This window comes from Sapajus apella, unplaced genomic scaffold (genome assembly GCF_009761245.1).
Source record: "Sapajus apella isolate SASKATOON/1434 unplaced genomic scaffold, GSC_monkey_1.0 scaffold125, whole genome shotgun sequence".
In the NCBI taxonomy this organism is placed as follows: domain Eukaryota; kingdom Metazoa; phylum Chordata; class Mammalia; order Primates; family Cebidae; genus Sapajus; species Sapajus apella.
The window spans coordinates 2724626-2752471 of record NW_022437065.1 but is presented as its reverse complement, the minus strand read 5'-3'; the positions used below and the strand labels follow the sequence as shown (position 1 = coordinate 2752471).

Sequence of the window (27846 nt, the reverse complement as noted above, 5' to 3'; positions counted from 1 at the left end):
CCTGCAGAAATTACTTAAGCAAAAGAGGGAGAGTGAACCTGAACTGCCATGAAAGCTATGAGAAGATCCCACGCACCCAGATTAAAAAAATAACAAGAACTCAAGGGCATTTGGCTCTTTGTATTTGGGCTAGAGGCAAAGGGAGAGCCCAAGGTCAACTGAGGTTTCTATCTTGGATGAAGGTCATTCTGTTAATTAAGCTAGGAAAACAGGTGACAGCCACAGGTTAGGGGGTGCAGAAAAAGAAGCTTGTTTCAGGAGACATTTAGGGCTGTAGTTCATGCATTTGGAGGAGCTAGTAGAACAGTTAGTGCAAGAACCTGTTGGAAACAAGGACATAGAACTGACTGAGGGTATAGATGAGATCCCCATGGCTGAGAGGTTTGGAGGTAGAGGAATGCCCCACCCCTACTTGGGAACTCCCCATGGGTAATAGAACTCACCATGGACATAGAGGGGGCCGCAAATCAGGACCAGATCACACTCCCATGGGGAGAGGCACACATCACCAGAAGGTAGGGGAACTTAGTGTGTGTTGAGGGGAACTCAAGTGCTTTCCAGATGTTTGAAGCAGTCATGATCTAAGGTCACCCTGGGCACTGAAGTGCTCTCCACATGTGAAGATGTTAACACAGGTGTGAGATCCTACTGCGGGTAGATAGCCCATTCCAGCAGAACGCCTCCTGGGGGGAAGGGAGCTCACCATGGGTGTAGAAGACACCATAGGCATAGATGAGATCACATTGGCCATATAGAAACACCATGGGTTTAAAAGAGCTCACCGGAGGTACAGAGCAGACCTGTATAGGTCCTCACTTGGGTGTCCAGGAACTCACCAGCAGCATAGAAGAGTTTCCATGAAGGTCAACATAAGTGCAATGGAGCTCACCATGGGTAGACAGCAGAAGTGGTTCTTTCCAATTCTGAAGGTATCCCTGAGGATCAGGGCATGCTTTTCTTTACCCTGTCCTCCTTCCTCCTGGCTAGAATGTGGCTGCTCTAGCTACAGCTGTCACAACCACCTTGGACCATGATGTATGGAAGTCAAGTGCTGCTGGACAAGTTTGAAGGAGCATGGGTCTTTGAGAAACTCCTGAAACTCATACCATACCATACCAAACTCAAACTCATACCAGCCCTGCCCTACCTGCCATTTACATTTGAGCACAGTATTCAAACCACTATTCTTTTGAGTTCTTACATTACTCTAGCCAAATCTAACTTAACATGCTTGCTGTCTACATGAACTTGAACAAATTACCCTCTCAGCCTTGCTTTTCTGTTTTGTCCAAATTAACCTAATTGTTGTAATAGCAAAACACCTAAATCTCCATCAGTCGGGCACTGGTTGAGTTAACCGTGGTATACTCACACAGTGGAATACTATACAACTGTAAAAAGAATTGAGGAATAGTTCCCTAACTTGCTTTAGAGTGGTGCTACAATTATTTTTATTTTATTTTATTTATTTATTTTTTGACACAGTGTCTTGCTCTGTCACCCAGACTGGAGTGCAGTGGTATGATCTCGGCTCACTGCAACCTCCACCTCCTGGGTTCAAGCAATTCTCCTGCCTCAGCCTTCCAAGTAGCTGGGATTATAGGCACCTGCCACCATGCCCAGCTAATTTTTATGTTTTTAGTAGAGACAGGGTTTTGGCATGTTGGCCAGGCTGGTCTTGAGCTCCTGACTTCAGGTGATCCACCCAGCCTTGGCCTCCCAAAGGACTGGAATTACAGGCATGAGGCACTGTGCCCAGCATATTTATTCATTTTTTTGAGACAGGGTCTCACTATCTTGCCCAAACTGGATTGCATTGGTACAATCATGGCCCACCACCTCAACTCCCCAGGCTCAAGCAATCCTCCTGTCTCACCCTCCTGAATAGCTGGGACTACAGGCAAGCACCACCATTCCTGACTAATTATTTTGTTTTTTGGAGAGATGGGAGACTTGCCCTGTTGGCCAGACTGGCCTCAAACTCCTGGGCTCAAGTTACCACCCACCTTGGCCTCCCAAAGTGCTGGATTACAGGCATGAGCCACTACACCCAGCCAATCAACTGATTATTAATCATTAACTGGAAAACAAGGTGAAGGAAGGTACACAGTTTGACTTAAAGTATATACGCATATCTGCTTTGTTTAAAAAATGAAAGAATAAAGCCTTTAAAAAATAGCTTTGGGGACAAAAAAGAACAGGCGTAAGGGAAAAGAATGGAAGTTATACTTGAGGATTCCCAGAGTATAGATTTGACTTTGGAATTAACGTAATTATAAACCAAATGTCATGCCTAGAAATCAAAAAGCAAAATGCAATTAATAAACCTTTGCATCCAGTTGGTACCACACAGCAAAACCGTTTCAAGTGACACAGTACATTGTTTCATCTCTTGAGGACTTATCCTAAGGACAAAAAACTGAAAGCATTTTTATAGTTGTTTTCAGTAATCTTATCTTTGGTAGTGTCAGTATTGTTATTCTGAGTCTGTATTGTTTGTGTTGTGAGATAAAACAAAAAGAAATGTTAATATTGAGAACTGGGACTTCAACATAAGAGAAAGGAGATGAAAATAAAGAATTGTCAAGGTTAAATAAAACATCCAGCCCAGAACATGAATTATAAGTATCACTATGAACTCATGATATATTAATATTTTATCTTAGAAAAGTTTGTTTTCTAGCTGTGTCCTCTCAAAAAGCCTGGAAACAATGACTGATAGAAGTGAGCACCACTAGCTCCCAGACTATGGTTTCTAAATACCTTTTCTCATTAAAAACAACTGAGCTTTCTCTGAGAAATTGTTGATTCCAGTCTGAGGCAGGGAAGAATTGGAAGGGAATGTAGATATATACAATAAGCCAGTGGAGTTGTGTCAAAAAAATTCAAACAATTTGGTGAAGCCCCCACTGCATCAAAACGGGACACTTTATGCATCAATGGGCATACCTATGGTGAAAAGAAACATTAAGTATGTTTAAATCCACGTGGTCATAGTGCTATGCAAAATAACAAATGCATTAAGCCCCTATAGAGAATGTAGTGGGGAAATCTCATCATTTGAAACTTGGCAAATGAAGGGATATAATTTTTCCTGCCTTTCCTATGTGAAAGAAAATGTTTCTGTTTAAAGAACTATTCTAGTCAAATATATTAAAAAGAAATGATGAAATGTTACCATTTTACAACTCCTAATGAAATAGATGGTCTAGGCAATGATCATTCATGACTGCCGACATTACCTCCAAAAGAAGGAGAAAACAAAAGTATCCAGGCATTATAAACCTGATGGGAAAATGCTCCACTCCCATGAAGTAGTCATGCCAAAAAAACTTGACTCTGGGCTGGGTGCAGTGGCTCACACCTGTAATCCTAACACTTTGGGAGGCTGAGGCAGACGGATCACGAGGTCAGGAGATGGAAGCCATCCTGGCTAACACGGTGAAACCCTGTCTCTACTAAAAATACAAAAAATTAGCCAGGTGTGGTGGTATGCGCCTGTAATCCCCACTACTTGGGAGGCTGAAACAGGAGAATCGCTTGAACCTGAGAGGCAGAGGTCGCACTAAGCCAAGATCACACCATTGCACTCTAGCCTGGGCTACAAAGCGAGACTCCATCTCAAAAAAACAAAACAACAAACAAACAAACAAAATTTGACTCTGAAACTGATCAAGACTTTACACCAACACTGTCTAATAGAAACATGTTAGTCACATATGTAAGTTAAGATTTTCTAGTAGCTACGTTTGAAATAGTGAAAAACAGATACAATTAGTTTTGTTTTGGTTTTCTTTTTTTTTTCTCATTTTTTGAGATGGAGTTTCACTGTCATTTGGGCTAGAGTTCAGTGGCGCCATCTCAGCTCACTGCAACCTCTGCCTCCCTGGTTCAAGCGATTCTCCTGCCTTAGCCTCTCCTGAGTAACCCACCACCACACCAGCTTATTTTTGTATTTTCAGCAGAAACAGGGTTTTACCTTGTTCGCCAGGCTGGTCTCAAACTCCTGATCTCAAGTGATCCACCCACCTCAGCCTCCCAAAGTCCTAGGATTACTGGTGTGAGCCATAGCACCTGACAAAAATTAAGTTTTATAATATATGTTGTTTAACTCCATATATCCAAAGTATTACCATTTTGACATGCAATCAATACAGAAATCATTAATGAGACACTTTTGGTTTTATACCAAGACTTTAGAAACTCCAATGTGTGTTTTACATTTACAGCACTTTTCAACTTGAACTGGCCCCATTGCAAGTGCTTAGTAGCCACAGGTTACCACGCTGGACAATGCAGGCCTAAATTTACTTACCAGTTTACAAGAAATACAAGGGGCAGAGAAACACATTAGGACACTATGGGTATGCATTCAGCAAAAGCCAGACTGTGAGGCCCTATAAGACACTTGGGGCCAGGTGCGGTGGCTCAGGCCTGTAATCCCAGCACTTTGGGAGGCCGAGGTGGGTGCATCACCTGAGGTCAGGAGTTCAAGACCAGCCTGACCAACATGGTGAAACCCTGTCTCTACTAAAATTACAAAAGAAAATTAGGTGGCATGGGGGTGGCGGGCACCTGTAATCTCAACTACTTGGGAGGCTAAGGCAGGAGAATCACTTGAACCCGGTAGGTGGAGGTTGCAGTGAGCCGAGATCACACCATTGCACTGCAGCCTGGGCAATAAGAGCAAAACTCCATTTCAAAAAATGGACACATCTGCTCAGTTTCTTTTTTGAGACGGAGTTTCACTCTTGTTACCCAGGCTGGAGTGCAATGGCGCGATCTCGGCTCACCGCAACCTCCGCCTCCTGGGTTCAGGCAATTCTCCTGCCTCAACCTCCTGAGTAGCTGGGATTACAGGCACGCGCCACCATGCCCAGCTAATGTTTTTTGTATTTTTAGTAGAGACGGGGTTTCACCATGTTGACCAGGATGGTCTCGATCTCTTGACCTCGTGATCCACCTGCCTCGGTCTCCCAAAGTGCTGGGATTACAGGCTTGAGCCACCGCGCCCGGCGGCTCAGTTTCTTTAACAAATAAGTTGTAAGGAGAAAAAAACAGAGGAAGAGGAAACCTCTAGACTAAAAGAGACTTAAGAGACACATCAGCAGTTGTAAAGCATGGATCTGTGAGTCTGATTTGAACAAACTATAAAAAAGGAAAAAAAATTGTAAAATTTGTAAAAACCAAGGACATAGGAAAGCTGAACATATATATATATATATAATTTTGAAATGGGGTTTTGCTCTGTCATGCAGGCTGGAGTGCAGTGGTGTAATCACAGCTCACTGCAGCCTCTACTCCCTGGGTTCAAGCAATTCCCCCACCTAAGCTTCCCAAGTAACTGGGACTACAGGTGTGCACCACTACACCTGACTCATTTATGTTTATTATTTGTAGAGACAGGGTCTTTTTGTGTCAGCCAGGCTCATCTAGAACTCCTGGGCTCAAAGAATCCTCTTGCCTTGGCCTGGGAGTGGTGCGATCATGGCTCACTACAACCTCTGCCTCCAAGGTTCAAGCGATTCTCCTGTCTCAGCTTCCCAAGTAGCTGATACTGCAGGTGTGTGCCACCATGCGCAGCTAATTTTTTATACTTTTAGTAGAGATAGGTTTTCACCATGTTAGGATTATCTCCATCTCCTGACCTCGTGATCCGCCCACCTCCCAAAGTGCAGGGATAACAGGCATGAGCCACCTTACCTGGCCCAGAACATGTTTCTTTTTTAGAGTCCAAGTCTTTTGGCACTATGTGCTGAAATCTTTATGGATGATAAGATATCTGGGATTCACATCAAAATCATCCTGGTGGGAGGAGAAGATGGAGATGTAGATGAAACAAGTCCTACCAATAGGTAATTTTTAAAGCGGGAAATGGATATGTGGAGGTCTCTGAATTGTACACTTCTCTTTACTTCTGTGTGTGTTTGAAATTTTCTACAATAAATTATTTTCTGAAAGAGAGCATCTCAGCCTGGACAACCTGGGGAGACCCCATCTCTATAAAAACTTTAAAGACTGGCCGGGCATTGTGGCTCACACCTGTAATCCCAGCACTTAGGAGGCTGAGATGGGTGGATCACTTGAGGTCAGGAGCTCAAGGCCAGCCTGCCCAAAATGGTGAAACCCTGTCTCTACTAAAAATACAAAAATGAACCAGGCATGGTGGCAGGCACCTGTAATCCCAGCTACTCGGGAGGCTGAGCTGGGAGAATCGCTTGAACCCTGGAGGCAGAGGTTGCAGTGAGCCGAGATCGTGCCATTGCACTCCACCCTGGGTGAAAAAAGTGAAACTGTGTCTCAAAGTAAATAAATAAACAGAACTGTAAAAGTTATCCAGGCATGTTGGCACACACCCATAGTCCTAGCTACTTGGGAGGATGAGGCAGGAGGATTACTTAAGGCTTGGAGGTTGAGGCTATGGTAAGCCACGATTGCACCACTGCACTCCAGCCTGGGTGACAGAGTAAGAGTCTGTCTCAAAAAAAAAATCAACTCAAAACAATGCGTATCTTTAAGGGTTGTGAGGATTAAACGAGATCATCTGTGCTGTACATTTGGCACAATGCCCAACAAATGGTAAACACTAGCATTTAGAAACCAAGAACTAAATGCTTAGATAAATGTTTGAATTCTCCTTTTAAAAAAAGGTCTGTACTTAAAAAGGGGGTAGTGGATTCGGAAAAGAGCTTGCCTCTCCTTGCACACAGTTTGCGTATTGCTCCAAACCAGAAATATCCAATATTCTTTTTTTTTTTTTGACAGGATCTTGCCCTGTTTCCCAGGCTGCAGTGCAATGGCACCATCTTGGCTCACTGCAACTTCCACCTCCTGGGTTCAAGTGATTCTCCTGCCTCATTCTCCTGCCTCAGCCTCCCAAGTAGCTGGAATCACAGGCATGTGCCACCATGCCTGGCTAATTTTTTGTATCTTTAGTAGAGATGGGGTTTTACCATGTTGGCCAGGCTGGTCTCGAACTCCTGACCTTGTGATCTGTCCACCTAGGCCTCCCAAAGTGCTGGGATTACAGGTGTGAACCACCCCACCTGGCCTCCCTTCTTATCTCTACCATTTAGTGATGACTTGTTTGTTCACCAGGAAAACTGGAAAGAGGGAGAAACCTCAGTGGCAAGATGGGTCAGAGATGGCACAAGAATTCTCTGTCTTTTCCTATTGATATAATTTTTTTCATTTGAACCATGTAAATGTTTAAATATTCAAAAAACCAAATTCAATAAAAATAGATGAATAAAGGCAAATATTGAAGTTGAGTGTAAACAGGAACAAATGAAACCGTATGGCATTGATAACATTACCCCACAGAAAAAGAATTTGCCAAAGTAAGTTTTGAACATACTTAGTGAAATATATTCTAAGGACAAAAATAACTGCAAAGATATCTTGAACTTTACTCAGCAGATCTCTTGTACTGGTATTTGTATTGTAATTCTGAAAGCCTTTTAAATGCATTGTGAGATAGACCAGATGATTAATATGGTAATGGGAACCACTGTGTGAGAAGGGAGATGCAAACATGGAATTTGGAGAAGGGAGAAAGAAGCTTGTGATGTTGGCTACGAATTGTCACTTCAAGAGCTCAACAAATACAGTGTGGATTTCCAAGCTCTGTCCACTAAAAGGTCTAAGAAACATTGACACCCTAATAGCAATGAGCACATCTAGTGCTAAGTTCTTGGTTTCTAAATGCCATTTCCTACTGTCAAGAACCAGGGCCTGCCTGCAGAAATTGTTGACCCTGAGCCTATAGCAGAGAACATACAAGGTGAGTGAGCCTAGCCAGTACTGTGACAGACTGGCTCCATGTGGCACCTGAGGTGATAAGAAGGACCTACATTATCTCTACGGTGTTCTTATAAAAAATGTGCCATGTCTGGGCAACATACCTCGTCTCTACTAAAAATACAAAAAAATAGCTGGATGTGGTGGTGCATGCCCGTAGTCCCAGCTTACCAGCTACCCGGGAGGCTGAGTTGGGAGGATCACTTGTGCTCGGGAGATCAAGGCTGCAGTGAACCATGATCAAGCCACTGCACTCCAGCCTCAGCCTGGGCCACAGAGTGAGACCGTGTCTCCAAAAAAAAATGTAATTTGAATCCAATAATGAGGAAACAGACTTTCTGGAAGACAAGACAACTGGCTTGGTTTTTTTTTTTCTTTTCCGAGAGAGGATCTCGCTCTGTTGCCCAGGCTGGAGTGCAGTGGCACAATCTCAGCTCATTGCAGCCTCTGTCTCCTGGGTTCAAGCAAGCATGTCCAGCTAATTTTTGTATTTTTAGTAGAGGCAGGGTTTCACCATGTTGGCCAAGCTGGTCTTGAACTACTGACCTCAAGTGATCTGCCCACCTCTGCCTTTTTTTTCATTCCATGTCATGAAAAACAAAATAAGCCAGAGGGAATGTTCTAGATTAGAGAAGATTGAGGAGAACAAGACAACCAAATGCAAAGCATGAACCTTGATAGAATCCTAGATGAGGGGTAAAAATTCCTGTAAAATGCTTTAGGGACTACTGGTGAAACTGGTAAAAATCAAACTAATTAAGATATGATTTATATCAGACCAAAGACACCCAGTTCTGAGTTTTGGGAATTTTACATCCATGTAACTACCACTCCCAATCAAGCATCTAACATTTGTCACCCCAGAAAGTTCCCTTGTGCCCTTCACTTTCCGCACCTCCCTGACCCCAGGCAACCACTGATGTGGTTTCTGTCACTGTAGAGTCAATGTGGAAATTGAAATAAAGACTATAAATTAAAGGGTATTATTGAATAAATGTTCATTTATTCCAGGAAAAGGGCATATTAAATAGTACTTTCACCATTTTTTTTTTTTTTTTGAGTCTCACTGTATTGCCCAGGCTGAAGTGCAGTGACATGACCTCTTGGACTCAAGCAGTCCTCCCACTTCAACCTCCAAAGTAGCTGGGACTGCAGGCACATGCCACCATGCCCAGCTAGCTTTTGTAGTTTTAGTAGAGACGGGGTGTCACCCTGTAGCCCGGGCTGGTCTCAAACTCCTGAGCTGAAGCAATCCACCTGCCTCAGCCTCCCAAACTGCTGGGATTGCAGGCTTGAGCCTCTGTGCCTGGCCATTCTTTCACCTTTTATATAGGTTTGGGATTTTTCGAAATAATGTTGAGTGGAAAAAAAAAATCGTAATTTCCATCTCACACTTTTTTCAATGCCTCTCATTACTGCTTCCTCAGAGAAGGGTGAAACAAAGACGGGTTAAAACATTTATTACCTTGTCACTCTTCTCCTTTTTCTAAAAGGTATTAACATCCTGTCATAAACACAGAGCCCAAGAGGTTTGGCAGCTTCTCCCCTGCAAAGCTCAGGTTCAGAGTTCAGGGTTTGGATTTGGGTCTGTTTTGGGTGGATGGCAGGGCGAGGGTTGGGTCTCTTCTCACTCTGAAGTCACTATCCTTCTCAAAGCCCTTTGGTTTAGACAGATGGAAGGATTTCTGAGGGTGAATTCATCAGCCAGGTCTCAACCTTGTTAAGCACCTGTGGCCAGACAGCAGGAAGGAAGCTGCTGGCCACTGGTGGGCCGACAGTGAGAACACCCTGCTGCCCTTGCTCTGGGTCCCCCTCTGTACTGGCGATGAGGCCTCACTTCCCGTGGACTGCTCCCCACCATGCAGTGATGGCAGGGGCACTGAGGCAGGCTCATTCTGGCAGGATGTGCATCTTTGGGCTGAGGACTCCCCAACAGCCTGGCTACTTTTCTTGGAGCTACAATGCAGGCTTTGAATCTTCCTACACACCCTTCCTTCCTTCCCCTCTCCTTCCACAGGTGTCAGACCTGCATCTCGGTGCGAAGGCCCTCCTCACCTTTTCCTGCTTTCTCCCACAATGGATCTCTTACCTGTCTATGCCCATCTTGGCATCTGCTTCTTGTCCTACCTAAATGCACCCACTTTCTCCCTCCCACACGTCCAATAAAAGAGGGCTAGGGCCAGAGTTAATGGGTTAGATGTGCTTCTAGAAGCTGGTGTATTTCCTCAGTGTCCCCTCCCCTCCCTCCTTTTTTTCTTTCTTCTTTTCTCGTTCTTGCCACCCAGGCTGAAGTGCAGTGGCACGATCTTGGCTCGCTGCAACCTCCACCACCTCCCGGGTTCAAGCGATTCTCCTGCCTCAGCCTCCCAAGTAGCTGGGATTACAGGGCATGCACCACCATGTTCAGCTAATGTTTGTATTTTTAGTAGAGATGGGGTTTCACCATGTTGGCCAGGCTGGTCTTGAACTCCTGACTTCAGGTGATCTGCCTGCCTCTGCCTCCCAAAGTGCTGGGACTACAGGCGTGAACCACCATGCCCATTTTTTTTTTTTTTTTTTTTTTTTTTGTGACAGGGCCTTGCTCTGTTACCCAGGCTCTGGAGTGCAGTGGCACAATCTCGGCTCACTGCCACCTCCACCTCCCCAGCTTAGGTGATCCTCCCACTTCAGCCTCCTGAGTAGCTGAGACAACAGCTGTGCACCACCACGCCTGGCTAATTTCTGTATTTTTTGTAGAGACGGGGTTTCGCCATGTTGCCCAGGCTGGCCCTGAATTCCTGGGCTGAAGCAATGAGCCCTCCTCGGGCTTCCCCTTTGCTGGGTTAAGGGTGTGAGACCCTGCACCCAACCCTCAGGCTGTGTTTCTACTAAAAGGAAGAAGAAGAAAAAAAGACAGTGAAAGGTCTACTTTGGATGAATGTGGTCAGGGAAGGCTGCTCTGGGGAGGTGGCCTTTGAACAGGACAAGTGGATAAATAAATTGCGTTATAGCCAAACAATAAGATGCCATACCCCAGCTACTCCAGACAAGACACATAAATGTTGGTCGGGTGCGGTGGCTCACGCCTGTAATCCCAGCAATTTGGAAGGCCGAGGTAGGTGGATCACGAGGTCAGGAGTTCAAGATCAGCCTGACCAACAAGGTGGAACCCCGTCTCCACTAAAAATACAAAAATTAGCTGGGCGTGGTGGTGCGCACCTGTAATCCCAGCTACTCAGGGGACTGAGGCAGGAGAATCGCTTGAACCCGGGAGGCAGAGGTTGCAGTGAGCTGAGATTGTGCCACTGCACTCCAGCCTGGGACCAGAGCGAGACTCTGCCTCCATGTCACAAACATAACAGTGACCAAAATAGAAGGCAAATTGCGGAAGAATGTATCAAATGTGACACATTTATGTACAATACTAAGATAGGCAAAAATACCATTATAATGTTAATGGGTTTCTGACTAATTAGCCAAGTTATAAAACCGAGAAGAGGAGTGATCCCTACCAAACCCTGGACAGTAGATACGTCTGGGTGAGTGGGCAGTGGAAGGCAAGAAGTGGTTAAGAGGAAGAAAAGGAGAAGGAGGAGAAGCCAGGCAAGGAAGGAAGGGAGAGGGAGGGAGGGAGGGAGAGAAGGGACAAGCAAAAGCAGAAAATGCCAAGATAGGAACTTTGGAACCAGAAGGTTCTTTTGACTGTAGCCTGTGTGGTACTTAAAATAACAGAAGTAAACGGCGTTTGCGGTCTCCAGAAACATCATGTGTCTGCAGTCCTAGAAAGAATATTGTAGGAGTTTGCAATTATTCCTTAACTGGCGGGCTTTCTTTTACAGATTAATATTGCCAGGGAGTGGGATCCTGACCCTGAACCGTGAGGCAACTGTGAGAATGGCTGGTTGACCCGAAGCTTATTTCAGCTTCCACCACCCCTACCCCAACTCTGCTAAATTTGCAAGGTCCATACAAGTCCTGACAACACCCCCAACTAAAGGCTTCAGACTAAAAGGGTGGGACTGAGAAGTACGAGTCCCAAACATTTGGAAGTTGGCCTAGTTGTTGTGTTCTACCACTTGATTTCAGCTCTCCAAAAGTGAGCAGCCTTTGTGGTCTGTTCCCTGGGGTGATGGTTGCTTATGCCTGTGCAAGGTTAGCACTTTCAGGGTATTCAAGTTTAAGCAAATAGGCCAGGCGCAGGGGCTCACACCTGTAATCCCAGCATTTTGGGAGGCCAAGGCGGGAGGATTACGTGAGATCAGGAGTTTGAGACCAGCCTGGCTAACATGGTGAAATCCTGCCTCTATTGAAAATACAAAAAGTAGCCAGGTGTGATGGCACATGTCTGTGATCCCAGCTACCGAGGAGGCTGAGGCAGGAGAATTGCTTGAACCCGGGAGGTGGAGGTTTCAGTGGGCTAAGATCACGCCATTGCACTCTAGCCTGGGCAATAGAGTCAGGCTCTGTCTCAAAAAAAAAAAAAAAAAAATTAACTCAAAACGGATCAATAACCTAAGTGTAAGAACTGAAACTATAAAGCTCTGAGAAAAAAAAGTTGGAGTAACTCTTCCATTAGGCAATAGCTTTCAAATAATGACAGCAAAGGCACAAGCAACCAAAGGAAAAATGAACTGGACTTTCTCAAAGTTTAACTTTTATGCTTTAAATGATATCGTCAAGAACGTCAGCCAGGCACAGTGGTGTGTGCCTATAGTTCTAGCCAATCAAGAGGCTGAGGTGGAAAGATCATTTGAACCCAGGAGTTTGAGTCCAGCCTGGGCAACATAGCAAGATCTCTTTTGTCTTCCCCTCCCTTCCCCTCCCCTCCCCTCTCTTCTGCTCTTTTGAGATGGAGTCTCTTTCTGTTGCCCATGCTGGAGTGCAGTGGTGTGATCTCAGCTCACTGCAATCTCTGCCTCCTGGGTTCAAGGGATTTTCCTGCCTCATCCCCTTGAGTAGCTAGAATTACAGGCATGTACCACCACGCTTGGCTAATTCTTGTACTTTTAGTAGAGACAGTTTCTCCATGTTGGCCAGGCTGGTCTCGAACTCCTGACCTCAGGTGATCCACCTGCCTTGGCCTCCCAAAGTGCTGGGATTACAGGCGATGAGCCACTGTGCCCGGTCCCTCATTTCTTAAAAAACAAAAAAAGAAAAAGAAAGACAACCCACAGAATGGGAGAAAATATTTGTAAAACTTGTATCCGGTAAGGAACTTGTATCCAAAATATATAAAGAACTCTAGGCCGGGTGCGGTGGCTCATGCCTGTAATCTCGGCACTTTGGAAAGCTGAGGCGGGCGGATCCCCTGAGGTTGGGGGTTTGAGACCAGCCTGGCTAACATGGTGAAACTCTGTCTCTACTAAAAATACAAAATTAGCTGGGCATGGTGGTGTGCACCTGTAATCCCAGCTACTCAGGAGGCTGAGGCAGGAGAATCACTTGAAACTGTGAGGCAGAGTTTGCAGTGAGCTGAGATCGCACAATTGCACTCCAACCTGGGTGACAGAGTGAGAATCTGTCTCAAAAAAAAAAAAAAAAAAGAACTCTATCTAGGTCAGGAGTGGTGGCTCATGCCTGTAATCCTGATATTTTGGGAGGCCAAGGTATGTGTGAGAATTGCTTGAGCCCAGAAGTTTGACACCAGCCTGGGCAACACAGAGAGACTCCAACTCTAAATATACATGTGCGTGTGCATGTCTAAAGCTCTTACAGCCCAATAATAAGACAAATTAAGTCAATCAATTAAAAAATGAGTAAATGATTTAAATAAATGTTTTTCCAAAGAAGATAGATAAATGGCCAATAAGCACAAGAAAATATGTTCAACATCATCAGCCATTAGGGAAATGTAAATCAGACCACAATGAAGCAGCACTTCACACCCATTAGAACAGCTCTAACAACAAAAAAAAGACACATAATAACAAGTATTGGTGAGGACATGGAGAAATTTGATACGTCATACACTCTTGGTGGGAATCTAAAATGAAGTAGCCACTTTGGAAAACAGTTTGGCAGTGCATCCACCATGTTAAATATGGACTTTCCATATTACCCAGCAATTCCACTCCTAGGTATACCTCCTTGAGGTATATACTCAAGAGATATGAAAACATATGCCTACACCAAAGCTTGTACATGAATGTTCAAAGCAGCATTAGTCATAAGAGCCAAAAGGTAGATACAAATCAAATGTTCATCAACTGACGAATGAATAAGAAAAATGTGGCCAGGCATGTTGGCTCAAGCTTGTAGACCCAGCTACTCAGGAGGCTGAGGTCCGGGGATCACTTGAGCCCAGGAGCTCAAGGCTGCAGTGAGATATGATCACGCCACTGTACTCTAGCCTGGATGATGGAGTGAGACCCCGTCTCAAAAATAAACTAAGAATAAAATAACATGGCCAGGCATGGTGGCTCACGTCTATAATCCCGGCACTTTGGGAGGCTGAGGCGGGCAGATCACCTGAGGTCAGGAGTTCGAGACCAGCCTGGCCAACATGGTGAAACCTCATCTCTACTAAAAAATACAAAAATTAGCTGGGTGTGGTAGTGCATGCCTGTAATCCCAGCTACTTCGGAAGCTGAGACAGGAGAATCGCTTGAACCCAGGAGGTGGAGGTTGCAGTAAGTAGCCCAGCCTGGGCACCCCAGCCTGGGTGACAGAGCAAGACTCCACACACACACACACACACACACACAAAAGAATAAAATAACACAATAAAAAACTTTAAAAGAAAATACGGTGTAAACATACAAAGAATATCATTTGGCAATAAAAGGAATGAAGTTCTGATCTGTGCTGCTACATGGGTGAACCTTAAAAGCATCACACTGAGTGAAAGAAGCCAGTGAGAAAGGACCACATATGAAACCTCCAAAATGGGCAAATTCATGGAAACAGAAAGTAGATTAATGGTTCCCAGGGGCAGGGGAGAGGGTGGAGGGAAGGAGGATTCTCGACTCTTTTTGGGAAGTCATGAAAATGTTCTCCAGTTGATTGTAGTGATGGCTGCATGACATATACTAAAACCATTATACTAAATATACTAAAACCATTTCATTGTATACTTTAAATGAGTCAATTTTATGGTATGTGAATTATATCTCAATAAAGATTTTTAAAAGGAACTTCATGTCTCAAAGCAAGAGCATTTAGTTTGCTCGTGAATCTGCAGTTTGAAGAGGCCTCCCTTGGGAGAGCTCACCTATGCTCCACTTGGGGTCAGCTGAGATGGCTCAAGGGCTGGGGCTGGAATCCTCTGGGGGCTGATTCATTCATTCACTCACATGTCTGGTGACTGAAGCTGGGTATGGCCTGGGACTCCAGCTGGGGCTGTTAACTGGAACAATTTCATTTTGTATGTGGCCTAGGACTCTTCCCTACGTGGTGGCTGGGTTCCAGGAAGGACAGGTGGCTGGGTTCCAGGAAGTACGAGCATCCACAGAAGAACCAGGGGGCCACGCAGAAGCTGCATTTCCTTGATTTATTTATTTATTTTTTTTTTTTTTTTTGAGACGGAGTTTCGCTCTTGTTACCCAGGCTGGAGTGCAATGGCGCGATCTCGGCTCACCGCAACCTCCGTCTCCTGGGTTCAGGCAATTCTCCTGCCTCAGCCTCCTGAGTAGCTGGGATTACAGGCACGCGCCACCATGCCCAGCTAATTTTTTGTAGTTTTAGTAGAGACGGGGTTTCACCATGTTGACCAGGATGGTCTCGATCTCTTGACCTCGTGATCCACCCGCCTCGGTCTCCCAAAGTGCTGGGATTACAGGCTTGAGCCACTGCGCCCGGCCTCCTTGATTTATTTTTTATTTTTGGAGACGGGGTCCCGCTCAGCTGCCTAGGCTGGAGTGCAGTGCTTTGATCATGACTTGCCCCAGCCTCAAACTCCTCTGTCTCAAGTGATGCTCCTCCCATAGCGGAGTAGCTGGGACCACGGGCCCAAACCACCAGGCCTGGCTAGTTTTTTAATTTTCAGAAGAGACAGTGGTCTCATTATGTTGCCCAGGCTGGTTTCAAAGTCCTGGCGTCAAGTGATCCTCCTGCCTTAGCCTCCTGAGTAGCTAGGATTACAGGCATGAGACATCACACGCAGCTGTACTTCCTTTTATGACCTAATTTTGACAGTCACACATTGTTCCCTGTTTTGTTAGAGGGCAATAACTGAGGGCAGTCCATAATCAAGAAGAGATGAATTAGACCCCACCTTTTGCGGGAAGACTATCAGAGAATTTGCGTTCATGTTTTAAAAACATTACACTTGCCCTTCCCTATACACATCACAAATCTTTACAGAGGGGAACCCAGGCAGCACATAGAAGTCAGAGTACCCCACTGAAATGCCTGCAGAGACCACAAGGCCACCTAAATAGGCAACCTGAGTGAACAGATCCCCTCCATTTGTCTCATGGTTATCCCTGAGGGTGGCAGAGACAGACTGTGCTGAACTGAACAACACGTGACCTGTTTATGGGGGCTGGGCACTGCTGCAGTGGCACTCTGGGCTGCCAGGTCGTTAGACTTTTCAGAAGAGAAGCCAGAAATGTAAACTTTGATATGAACCCTCAGAATCATTCATGACGCTGATCAAACACTGAGGAAGCCAAACAGAACCATCTCCAAAGTCCGTTAGGCCTGGGGTCCACCAGACTGTAAACTTTCATGTCAGTCTGTGGGGAGTTTTTCACTCACAAAAATACGAAACAAAAGTTTCCAGAAATGTGCTCTTCCTTGGTCCAGATTATTCACACCTTGTGTAGGGGCAAGGAGACCATTTCAAGAGCCTCTGTCTAAAACACTCCCAAGAGAAATAGTACAGTGAGTTCACTGAGCCTCAGGTCTTGGTTAATTACCTGGTAAATTAATAAGTGAATCCAGTGTAGAACATGAAGTTAAAATGTTTTTAATTTAAAATTTTTTTATTCTTTTTACACAAGTGAACTACCAGCTCTTGAAAGAGAGGAGGAGAAGGCAAGGTTTTGGCGAATATGCTTTTAATGTTCTGTGTCTATGCATATATTGGTTTTGCTTTGGTTTTTAAATATTGTACAGGTGTTTCATACTTGGCTTTTGAAATTTAATATGTTGGCCGGGCATGGTGGCTCATGCCTGTAATCCCAGTACTTTGCAAGGCTGAGACGGACGGATCACCTGAGGTCGGGAGTTTGAGACCGGCCTGGCTAACATGGTGAAACCCCGTCTCTACTAAAAATATAAAAAATGTTTTAAATTTAAAGGCATGTGGTGTTGGGAGTCTGTAGTCCCAGCTACTCAGGAGGTTGAGGCAGGAGAATGGCTTGAACCCAGGAGGTGGAGGTTGCAGTGATCAAGCCACTGTACTCCAGCCAGGGTGACAGAATAAGACTCTGTCTCAAAAAAAAAAAAAGAAAATTAACATATGATGACCACCTTTCCAAGCCCATAAGTATACTCCTCCATTACTATTTCTTTTTCTTTTTTTGAGATGGAGTCTTGCTTTGTCACCCAGGCTGGAGTACAGCGGTGCAATCGGCTCACTGCAACCTCTGCCTCCTGGGTTTAAGCGATTCTCCTGGCTCAGCCTCCCGAGTAGCTGGGATTACAGTAGGCACCACCACCATGCCCAGCTAATTTTTGTATTTTTAGTAGAGACCAGGTTTCACCATGTTAGCCAGGATGGTCTCATGCTCCTGACCTCAGGTGATCCTCCCACCTGGGCCTCCCAAAGTGCTGGGATTATAGGTGTGAGCCACCTCCCTAGGCCCTCCTGGCTAATTTTTAAAAATTTTTTATAGAGACAGGATCTTGCTATGTTCGGGCTGATCTCCAACTCCTGGCCTCAAGCCATCCTCCCATTTCAGCTTCCCAAAGTGCTGGGATTTCAGGTGTGAGCCACCACACTCGGGCTTTGTTATTATTTTTGATGGTTAACTTGGTATTTGACTACTCTAGGATTTATTTCATCAGTGTCCTGCTTTACCAGTCAGGAATAGCCTTGGCTTTGACTGCAAAAACAAAAAAGTAAACAACAAGGAGCATCAGAACAATAATAACAACCACAAAAACATGAATGAAGCCAGGCACAGTTGCTCATGCCTGTAATTCCAGCACTTTGGGAGGCTGAGGCAGGCGGATCATGAGGTCAGGAGTTTGAGACCAGCCTGGCCAACATAGTGAAACCCCGTCTCTACTAAAAATACAAAAAATTAGCCAGGTGTGGTGGTGGGCGCATGTAATTCCAGCTACTCAGGAGGCTGAGGCAGGAGAATCGCTTGCACATTGTATTTTATAAAGTATCCTAGCTAATATATGAAGTAATCGAAGATCACCATTTGGCAGCTCCTGATGAACTAGGCGTCCAGGCAGTAGTTACCAAAAGGCCTAACGTTGCAAAAACAGAGAAAACTTCTTTCTTTCTTTTTTTTTTTTTTTGAGTCAGGGTCTTGATCTGTCACCAGTGCTGGAGTGCAGTAGCACAATCACAGCTCACTGCAGCCTCCACCTCCTAGGCTGAAGCAATCCTCCCACCTCAGCCCCCAGAGTAGCTGGGACTACAGGCATGCATCATCACACCTGGCTAATTTTTGGATTTTTGTAGACGGGGTTGCACTATGTTGCCCAAGCTGGTCTGGGGCTCCTGGCCGCAAGGGATTCATCTGCCTCAGCCTCCCAGAGTGCTGAGATTACAGGTATGAGCCACCACACGTGGCCAGAAATGACAACTTGATATAACATAACAGCGTCTATGATATGGTCTTGCCAGAAAGAAAAATGAGAATTCAAATCCAAATGTGAGCAAGACTTGCATTCTAAATACCAGTTTCTAAGAAATACATGTCAGCAGAACATGTCAACCACCATCCTGGGGAATGCCATCAGCAAAACCCAGCTTCTGGAATGCTCTCAAGACAAATGATCTGGCTTCTTCAACACTCAAATGCTAGGTCGTAAATTACCCTTCTCACGTTATTATAAGAATGCTAGTACCCTGGCTGGGATAGGTGACTCATGCCTGTAATTCCAGCACTTTGGGAGACTGAGATGGGTTGATCACCTGAGGTCAGGAGCTCAAGACCAGCCTGGCCAACATGGTGAAACTCCATCCCTACCAAAAAATACAAAATTAGCCAGAAGTGGTGGCACACCCCTTTAGTCCCAGCTACTCAGGAAGCTGAGGCAGGAGAATCATTTGTACCAGAGAGGTGGAGGTTGCAGTGAGCTGAGATCATGCCACTGCTGGGCAGGGCGAAACTCTGTCTAAAAAAAAAAAAAAAGTTAGTCCCCTGAGTCCTGGATCCTTTCCCCACACTCACCACACTACCTCTACCCTGACCCTTTCCGTGGCTCATCAGGGTCATTTCCCACACCTAACATGTAGACTAAAGATCAGACACAGCCACAACCAGGAACAGAGGCCCAAGGACATGGTTAGGCCTGAACGCTCATGAATGCTCTGAAGTCCCCACTTTCTGGACTAAAATGTGGTGCAGCCTTAGGCCCTATAGTCCCTGACAGATCTGCTGCGGTCGCCTGGGTCTTCTAGAAACTTCTGCCTTCCTTCAGATTCCTTCCTTTCTCCGCCTTTCCCCTCTCCTCTGTCCCTACCCTATGCAAAACCCCCGCTCTCCACCAAAATCTCCAACCACTAGCCCTGCCCTCTTGCCTTTGCTTCTAGACTTCCATTGGGCCTATTCTTTTTTGTTTTTTGAGACAGAGTCTTGCTCTTGTCACCCAGGCTGGAGTGCGGTGATGCAATCTAGGCTCACTGCAACCTCTACATCCCAGGTTCAAGCGATTCTCCTGCCTCAGCCTCCCAAGGAGCTGGGACTATAGGCATCCACCACCATCCCCAGCTAATTTTTGTATTTTTAGTAAAGATGGGGTTTCATTCTGTTGGCCAGGCTGATCTTGAACTTCTGACCTCAGGTGATCCGACTGCCTCAACCTCCCAAAGTGCTGGGATTACAGGTGTGAGCCACTGCACCCGGCCCATTGGGCCTATTTTTACTGGTTAGGCCTGGCTTTGTCTCACTGTGTATCCCCTGTCTAATGTCAGACTGCCAGGTCTTAGCATCTTGAAAGGGAAAGGCATGCCTAGGAGTGGGCTGAAGGGGTGGCTGGGAGGGAGGGGTGTATAAGCACAGACTTGGTGGAGGTGGCTGGGAGGGAGGGAGGTGTGTTGGTGAGGGTGGCTGGGTAGGGTGGGGAGAGCTGTTCTGTTCTGAAAGGAACTCTCTGGAGACCAGAAGAAGGCCATTTTCCACATGCTAGGCCCAGTCTCCTCCTACTGCCCTATATCCAACTCCAGCCTTTCCCTGCCTATGGCCCATGTGACGCTCTGCAGTTTCCGGCTCAAGATGCTCTCTCTGTTTCCTGAAATCCCCAGTCAAACGTCGCTCCACCCCCTTACACGGCCCCCAATCCCACCTGGCAGCTTCCCTCACAGCGTCTGCATGCCTGAGGCCCTCCAGGTCATCCTCCAAACCAACCCGGGTTTGGCAGAACCGTCCCTGAGAACTGCCCTCCTCTTCCTCCCCCAGGTGCAAGCCCCCAGCAGAGCCAAAACCCAGGCCATTCTGGGCCTGGCAGCAAGGCTGTGTGGCCTCAAATACACACTCCCACAGCCCATTCTCCCTTCCAGTTCCTCGGAGGGACCACCACCACCATCTCTTCTGCGCAAAACTTTCCAAATCTCACCTTCTCCCTCAAAACAGCCTCTTAGCCCTTTCGGAAACTAACCCTGCAATTCGAACAATAAATAAAACAAAATCAAGTGAAATTTAAGCCACCACCAGTAATCCATGCTTAAAATGAAGTTTCTGGAGACGGGGTGGGGGTGGGGTGTCTCCGCTGATTTCTTTTCAGGGCCGGGAGCAGCACAGGTGCACTACATTTCCGCCCTTGCTGTGCTCTAAGTTCCCCAAGCACCGCCACCAAGGCCTCCTCAGCCCTCTGCAGACAATGGCCCCTCCATTAAAGATGTGGGCAGATTTGGCCTGGGTTCCTTAATTACTGGTTTAAAGGAGGGAGACAATCCCATCTCTTAGCCTTCAGCCACTCTATATATATGCTCTGTGCCCTGGCCACTTTGTATCCCAGGCAACCTACCTGCAGGAATTTGTATTGTCTGTTACTAAATTGCAAGATCTTTGAGGCTGAAGAGATTTCTTTGTATACCCTCAGCCCTACTACCAGGCCTGACTCAAGGACAGCCCTGATTAAAAGTACACAAATGGCTGGGCGCGGTGGCCCTCGCCTGTAATCCAAGGCCGATGCGGGTATATCGCTTGAGGTCAGGAGTTCAAGACCAGCCTGGGCAACATGGCAAGACCCCGTCTCTACCAAAAAAATACAAAAAATAGCAGGGCATGGTGCCTGTATTCCCAGCTACTCAGGAGGCTAAGGAGGGAGGACTGCTTGAGCCAGGAAGGTGGGGGGTTGCAGTGAGCTGAGAGCGCACCACTGCACTCCAGCCTGGGCGACAGAGCAAGCAAGACCCTGTCTCAAAAACAGTAATAAATGAATGAATGAATAAATAAATGAAGTGCAGAATTGTACCCTTCTCCTGTCAGCAAAGAAAAATCACAGTGAGTCACCAGTCCCTCCGAGAAGCGGAAAGCAGGAATGCCTTTGCTTTTATTTATGTTTGTTTGTTTACTAGCTAGTTAATCAAACTATCCAGCATCTTTCTGGAAAGAAGAGGCTCACCCATTTCAGAATTGAGGTCCCCACTGCAAGGCAGCAGTGCCTTTGACCCTAGAAGCTATATGCTGTATTCGCCAGCTCACCAACACCGAGAGTTTCTGTTCTCTTCTCCAGCTCCATTTTGGGGTGCTCTTCTCAGACCCATATCCGTCCCATCCAGCCGTCGTGCATGGCTTCCCCGATTCTGCTTATTCTCCTTTTTTTTTTGAGACAGGGTCTCACTCTGTGGTCCAAGCTGCTGCCCAATGATGCCATCATAGCTCACGGCAGCCTCGAACTTCCAGGCTCCTGCAATCCTCCCACGTCAGCCTCCCGAGTAGCTGGGACTGCAGACATGTGCTACCATGCCCGCCTAATTTTTAAAATTATTATTATTGTTTTGTAGAGTTGGAGTCTCACTGTGTTGTTACCCACGCTCCTGTCATTTGAATTGGGCAATCCGCAAAGCAGACAAGTCTTTCTTGAAGGCTGTGGTACCAGCCCACCCCCATCCACCTTACAAGAAAAGAAAAAAGAATTTCCTTGGATTTTATTGCTTGGTTTTTAAACAGTTAAAAAGGCACTACTTCTCTTGCATTCTAGGCTGTTGATTTTATTATTCGTTTCATTTTATTTTTGAGATGGAGTCTTGCTCTGTCGCCCAGGCTGGAGTGCAGTGGCTCAATCTCGGCTCACTGCAACCTCTGCCTCCTGGGTTCAAGTGATTCTCCTGCCTCAGCCTCCCAAGTAGCTGCGATTACAGGCATGCGCCACCATGCCCTGCCAATTTTTGTATTTTTAGCAGAGACCGGGTTTCACCATGTTGGCCAGGCTGGTCTGCCTCGCCCTCCCAAAGTGCTGGGATTACATGTGTGAGCCACTGCACCTGACTTATTTTTAATTTAATTTTTTTTGAGATAAGGTGTCATTCTGTCACCCAGCCTAGGCTGTAGTGGCGGGATCATGGTTCACTACAGCCTTGGCCTCCTGGCCTCAAATAATCCTCTTGCCTCAGCCTACAGAGAGCTGGGATTACAGACATGAGCTACTGTGCCCTGCCTGATTCTGTTTTTTAATTAAAAGAAGTGGCCAAGTCATACTACCACCTCAAACATAGCCTATGTCCTGGGCTCTGCACAATTTTGTGAGTCCGCCAAATTCACAAATATCTGTGAATTGCAGGCTATCAGACACAAATGGAGGACCCATAATGCCCATTCCCCAGGAACTTACATAGAGGACTAAGGCAGACAGGCCGCTGTCCAAAGCTAATTTCGCTACCTGCTTGTAAAGAAAGGGCCCAGGGGAATGCAGAGCCCAGCACTCTAAATGGCTTGGTGTGTGATTTTATATTAGTTTCCTGGGGCTGTTGTAACAAAGTACCATATCTATGATACTTGTTATTGTCTCAGTTATTGTCTCTCGTTCTGGAGTCTGGAAGTCTAAGATCAAGGTGACACTAGGGTTAGTTTCTTTTGGGGGCTATGAAGGAAAATCCGTTCCGTGCCTCTCACCCTGTTGCTGGTGGCTTGCTGACAATCTTTGGGGTTCTTTGGCTTGTGGAGCATCAAGCTGATCTCTGCCCTCATCATCGTCATCATCATCATCATCTTCTTCTCTTTCTTTTTTTTTTTAAGATAGAGTTTTGCTCTTGTTGTCCAGGCTGGATGCAATGGCGCAATCTTGACTCACCACAACCTCCGCCTCCCAGGATCAAGCGATTCTCCCATCTCAGCCTCCCAAGGAGCTGGGATTACAGGCATTTGCCACCATGCCAAGCTAATTTTGTATTTTCAGTACAGACAGGGTTTCCCCATGTTGGTCAGGTTTGTCTCGAACTCCTGACCTCAGTAGAGCCGCCTGTGTTGGCCTCCCAAAGTGCTGGCATTACAGGTGTCAGCCACTGCGCCTGGCCTCTTTCTTTTTTTTTTTTTTTTTGAGACGGAGTCTCGCTGTGTCACCTAGCCTGGAGTGCAGTGGCACTGTCTCTGCTCACTGCAATATCTGCCTCCTGGGTTCAAGTGATTCTCCTGCCTCAGCCTCCCGAGTAGCTGGGATTACAGGCACCTGCCATCATGCCCAGCTAATTTTTTTTTTAGTAGAGACGAGGTTTCACCTTGTTGGCCAGACTGATCTCCAACTCCTGACCTCAACTGATCCGCCCACCTCAGTCTCCCAAAGTGCTGGGATTACAGGCATGAGCCACTGCGCCCAGCCCTGCCCTCATCTTCATGTGGTCTTCTCTCTGTGTGCATATGTCTCCAAACGCCCCCTCTTTATAAGGACACCAGTGATACTGGATTAGGAGCCACCTTATTGCGGCATGACCTCCTCTTAACTCATTGCATCTACAACCCACTATTTCCAAATGAGGTCACATTCTGATGTACTGGGGGTGAGGTCTTCAACATGTGAATACTGGGGAAACACAATTCAACTCACGGCAGATGCGTTCTAGAGAAGTGACAAAATACATGGGTCTTGAAGGACAGTGGCATTCTTTTTTTTTTTTCAAGACAGAGTTTTGCTCTGTCGCCCAGGCTGGAGTGCAGTGGTGCGATCTTGGCTCACCGCAACCTTTGCCTCCCAGGTTCAAGCGATTCTTCTGTCCTCAGCCTCCCAAGTAGCTGGGACTTTAGGTGCACGCCACCACGCCCGGCTAATTTTTTTTTTTTTTTGTATTTTTTAGTAGAGTCGGGGTTGCATCATGTTAGCCAGGATGGTCTCGATCTTCTGACCTCATGATCCACCCACCTCAACCTCCCAAAGTGCTGGGATTACAGGCGAGAGCCACCGTGCCCGGCCTGGATGTGGCATTTCAAAAGCAAAGCCTAGGAGAAGGGCCCTTGTAAGCAGATGCAGGAGGCAAGAGACAGAGGCAGTTAATAGAATACAGTCGCAGAGCTGCCTGCACGCTGATATTCACTTTATCCCGGAACTACTTACTGAGCACTTCCTAGGGGTCAGGCAACATATTGGGAGCTAGGGTACAATGTCAAACACAGTTCCCAACTTCCTGGAGCTTACCGCCTAGTGGGAGAGTGAGTGGAAAAAACAGATTATTTATCTTCTGCTCTCACACCATAACAATCAACACAGAATTCTGTGACCAGATGTGTGGGGCTTTGTCCCCACCAGCAAGCAAGCAATCAGCCCTGCAGTGGACACCAGTTGGGTGTCCTCCAACTCAGTTCCAACACTAGCTACCCGGAGACAGCATCAGATCCCACAGATTGAGGGCTCAGTTTGCAAGACTGCTCTCCGACCCCCCCGCCATGTCAGATTCCAGTTGCAAGCTCCAGGTTGTTTTACCTACTGGCTGTTTTACCTACATTGGGATTCCCATGACCCCCTCCTTGGGTGCAATTAATTTGCTAAAACAGCTCCCAGAACTTGGGGAAACACGTTTACCGGTTTATTATAAAGGATATTACAAAGAATACAGAAGAAGAGATACATAGGGTGAGGCATGTGTGAAGGGGCTCTGAGCTTCCATGCCCCCTTCGGATGTACCACCCTCCAGGAACCTCCACATGTGCAGCTATCCGGAAGCTCCCCAAACCCTGTCCTTTTGGGTTTTTGTGGAGGCTTCTTTATGTAGGCATGATTGATTAAACCATTGGCCATTGGTGATCAACTTAATCTTCAACCCCTCTCCCCTCCCCAGAGGACAAGGGTAGGGCAGAAAGTCCCAACCCTCTAATTTTGTCTTAGTCTTTCTGGTGACCAGTCCCCATCCCAAAGCTGCATAGGGGCTGCCAGACATCAGTGATCTCATTAGCATACAAAAAATATCATCCCTTTGGAGAGTCCAAGGATTTCAGGAGTTGTATGCCAGGAGATGAGGAGAACACCAAATATATATTTCACCAAAGCACAGGGAGAAGATCCCAGAAGACACTGGGTTTGAGGACAAGGGCAAGAAGCAGAAATGAAACAGTAACACCTTTTTCCTTAATCCTACAGATGGGAATGGCAGCGTGATGGCTGGAGCTCAGGTAGCCACATCATGCTTAGGATGCTGGAACAATAAAAGAACACCAGGCCCCCGACATGGAGTGCATATCAGCCCTATACATCCTCCAGTGGAAGAAATCAGCATCTCTCAACTATTATTATAGGCCTTCTATGTCACATAACCAACCCTAGTACTAACTGATACAGCAGACATATGCACACAGGGAGATCACAAGTTAAGCTGAGAACAAGTCATAGAAAAAAACAAAAACAAAAGTGAAGAGAATAATAATCAGATCTACCCTTCAATTGGGATCTGAGTTCAAATCAGTTTCTTCCTCTGTAAACTGGAATAAGAATAATGCCTACCCTATAGAATTGCTGTGAGGTTTAAATGAGATCATATGGGCTGGGGACAGTGGCTCATGCCTGTAATCCCAACATTTTGGGAGACCGAGGTTGGAGTACTGCTTGAAGCCAAGAGTTTAAGACCTGCCTGCGCAACATGAGGTGACACTGTCTCTACAGATAATTTTTTTAAAAAAATTAGCCTGGCATGGTGGCGTGCAATTATGGTCCCAGTTACTCAGGAGCCTGAGGCAGGAGGATCACTTGAGCTTGGGAGGTGGAGGCTGCAGTGAGCAGTGATCAGCGATCATGCCCCTGCACTCCAGGCTGGATGACAGAGCAAGACTCTGTCTCAAAACAAACAAACAAAGAAAAGCATAGAATAAAAGAATAGGGTTACAGGGCCAGCCACAGTGGCTCACGCCTGTAATTCCAGTACTTTGGGAGGCTGAGGCAGGAGAATTGCATGAACCTGGGAGGCGGAGATTGCAGTGAGCCAAGATCTTGCCATTGCATTACAGCCCAGGCGACAGTGTGAGATTCTATTTCAAAAAAAAAAAAAAGGAAAAAAAGGAAAGAATAGGGTTACAAAAGAAGCCAATTATATTGAAATGCAGTTGTCAAAATAATAAAAAACAGCCGGGCACGGTGACCAAGCCTGGAATTCCAGCACTTTGGGAGGCGGAGGTGGGCGGATAACCTGAGGTCAGGAGTTTGAGACCAGTCTGGCCAACATGGCGAAACCCCATCTCTACTAAAAATACAAAAATTAGCCAGGCATGGTGGCACATGCCTGTAATCCCAGTTACTCGGGAGGCCGAGGCAGGAGAATGATTTGTACCCAGTAGGCGGAGGTTGCCATGAGCCGAGATTGCGCCACTGCACTCCAGCCTGGGTGACAGAGCGAAACTCCATCTCAAAAAAATCCAAAGAAAGAAAACAAAAACAATAACAAAAAAAGAAGTGAAAAACCACATATCTGTGATGTAATCATTGTGGCCACAAAATCTTTGACACTTCTCCCATTGAGAGGTGAGTGAGAGGAGAGGTGTCCCGTCTCCTTATATCTAGGCTGACCTTAGTAAGAGATTTACTTGACCAATAGAACATGGCAGAAAAGTGACATTCTGGAGCTTCAAAAGCTAGGTCAGAAGACACCTTGTAGCTTCTTCCTTGTTTGCTAGAGCACTCTTCTGAGGACTGTGGGACACCATGTAAGAAGTCTGTCTACCCAGAGGCTACCATGCCAGGGAGCTCACTTGAAGAAACAACAGAGAGAGGCCGGAAGACTGCCTAGAGGGACAGATTGGTGGAGATGCCCAAGGAGCCTCCAGTCATTTGGGTCATCCCATCTGAGGCCTCTGACTTTGCCTGGAATAGATAGGAAATATCCTGCCAAGCCCTGTCCGGACTGCCAGGTCAGGAGCAAAAGAAATGATTGTTGCTGTTTTCAGCCACTAAGTTTTGGGGGTAGTTTGTTACATGGCATAGATAGCCACAATACTAATAGATGTGCAAAGATCAATTGCGAATTAAGTAATAAGATCTAACGGGAGGCCTGGTAAATATGACTCTGAACTCGTGATGAGTGCAATCAGTATGTTGAGATATCAGCATCAACTGTAATAGAACGTGAAAATTCCGTGCTTTCGAATGGTGTCAGTCATTGGTGCTGCTAAAACAATTGTATTTCACCACACTTCTTCCAAGTCCCAGCGAGTTAGAGTGCAGCCGTGTCCCGACTCCAGTAGCCTCTTCAGCTCGCCATGGATCCAACTGCTCCCGCACCGCTGGTGACTCCTGCGCCTGCGCCGACTCCCGCAAGTGCAAAGAGTGCAGATGCCCCTCCTGCAAGAAAAGTTGCTGTTTCTGCTGCCCTGTGGGCTGTGCCAAGTGTGCCCAGGGCTGCATCTGCAAAGGGGCGTCAGATAAGTGCAGCTGCTGTGCCTGATGCGGGGACACCGCTGTTCCCAGATGTAAATAACGCGACATCTACAAACCTGGATTTTTTAAAATATACGACACTGACCTTCCTTTTTCTATGAAATAATGTGAGTGATAATTAAACAGCTTTGACTTGAAAAAAAAAAAAAA

General features: G+C 46.2%; 1 pseudogene across 1 annotated transcript; it reads left to right on the top strand.

Annotated features, from left to right (window-relative positions):
- The first annotated feature begins 444 nt into the window (after positions 1 to 444).
- Positions 445 to 27846, top strand: LOC116539027 (annotated as a pseudogene). Its single transcript, XR_004263895.1, has 2 exons — positions 445 to 515; positions 27463 to 27846. The product of XR_004263895.1 is annotated as a metallothionein-2 pseudogene (transcript).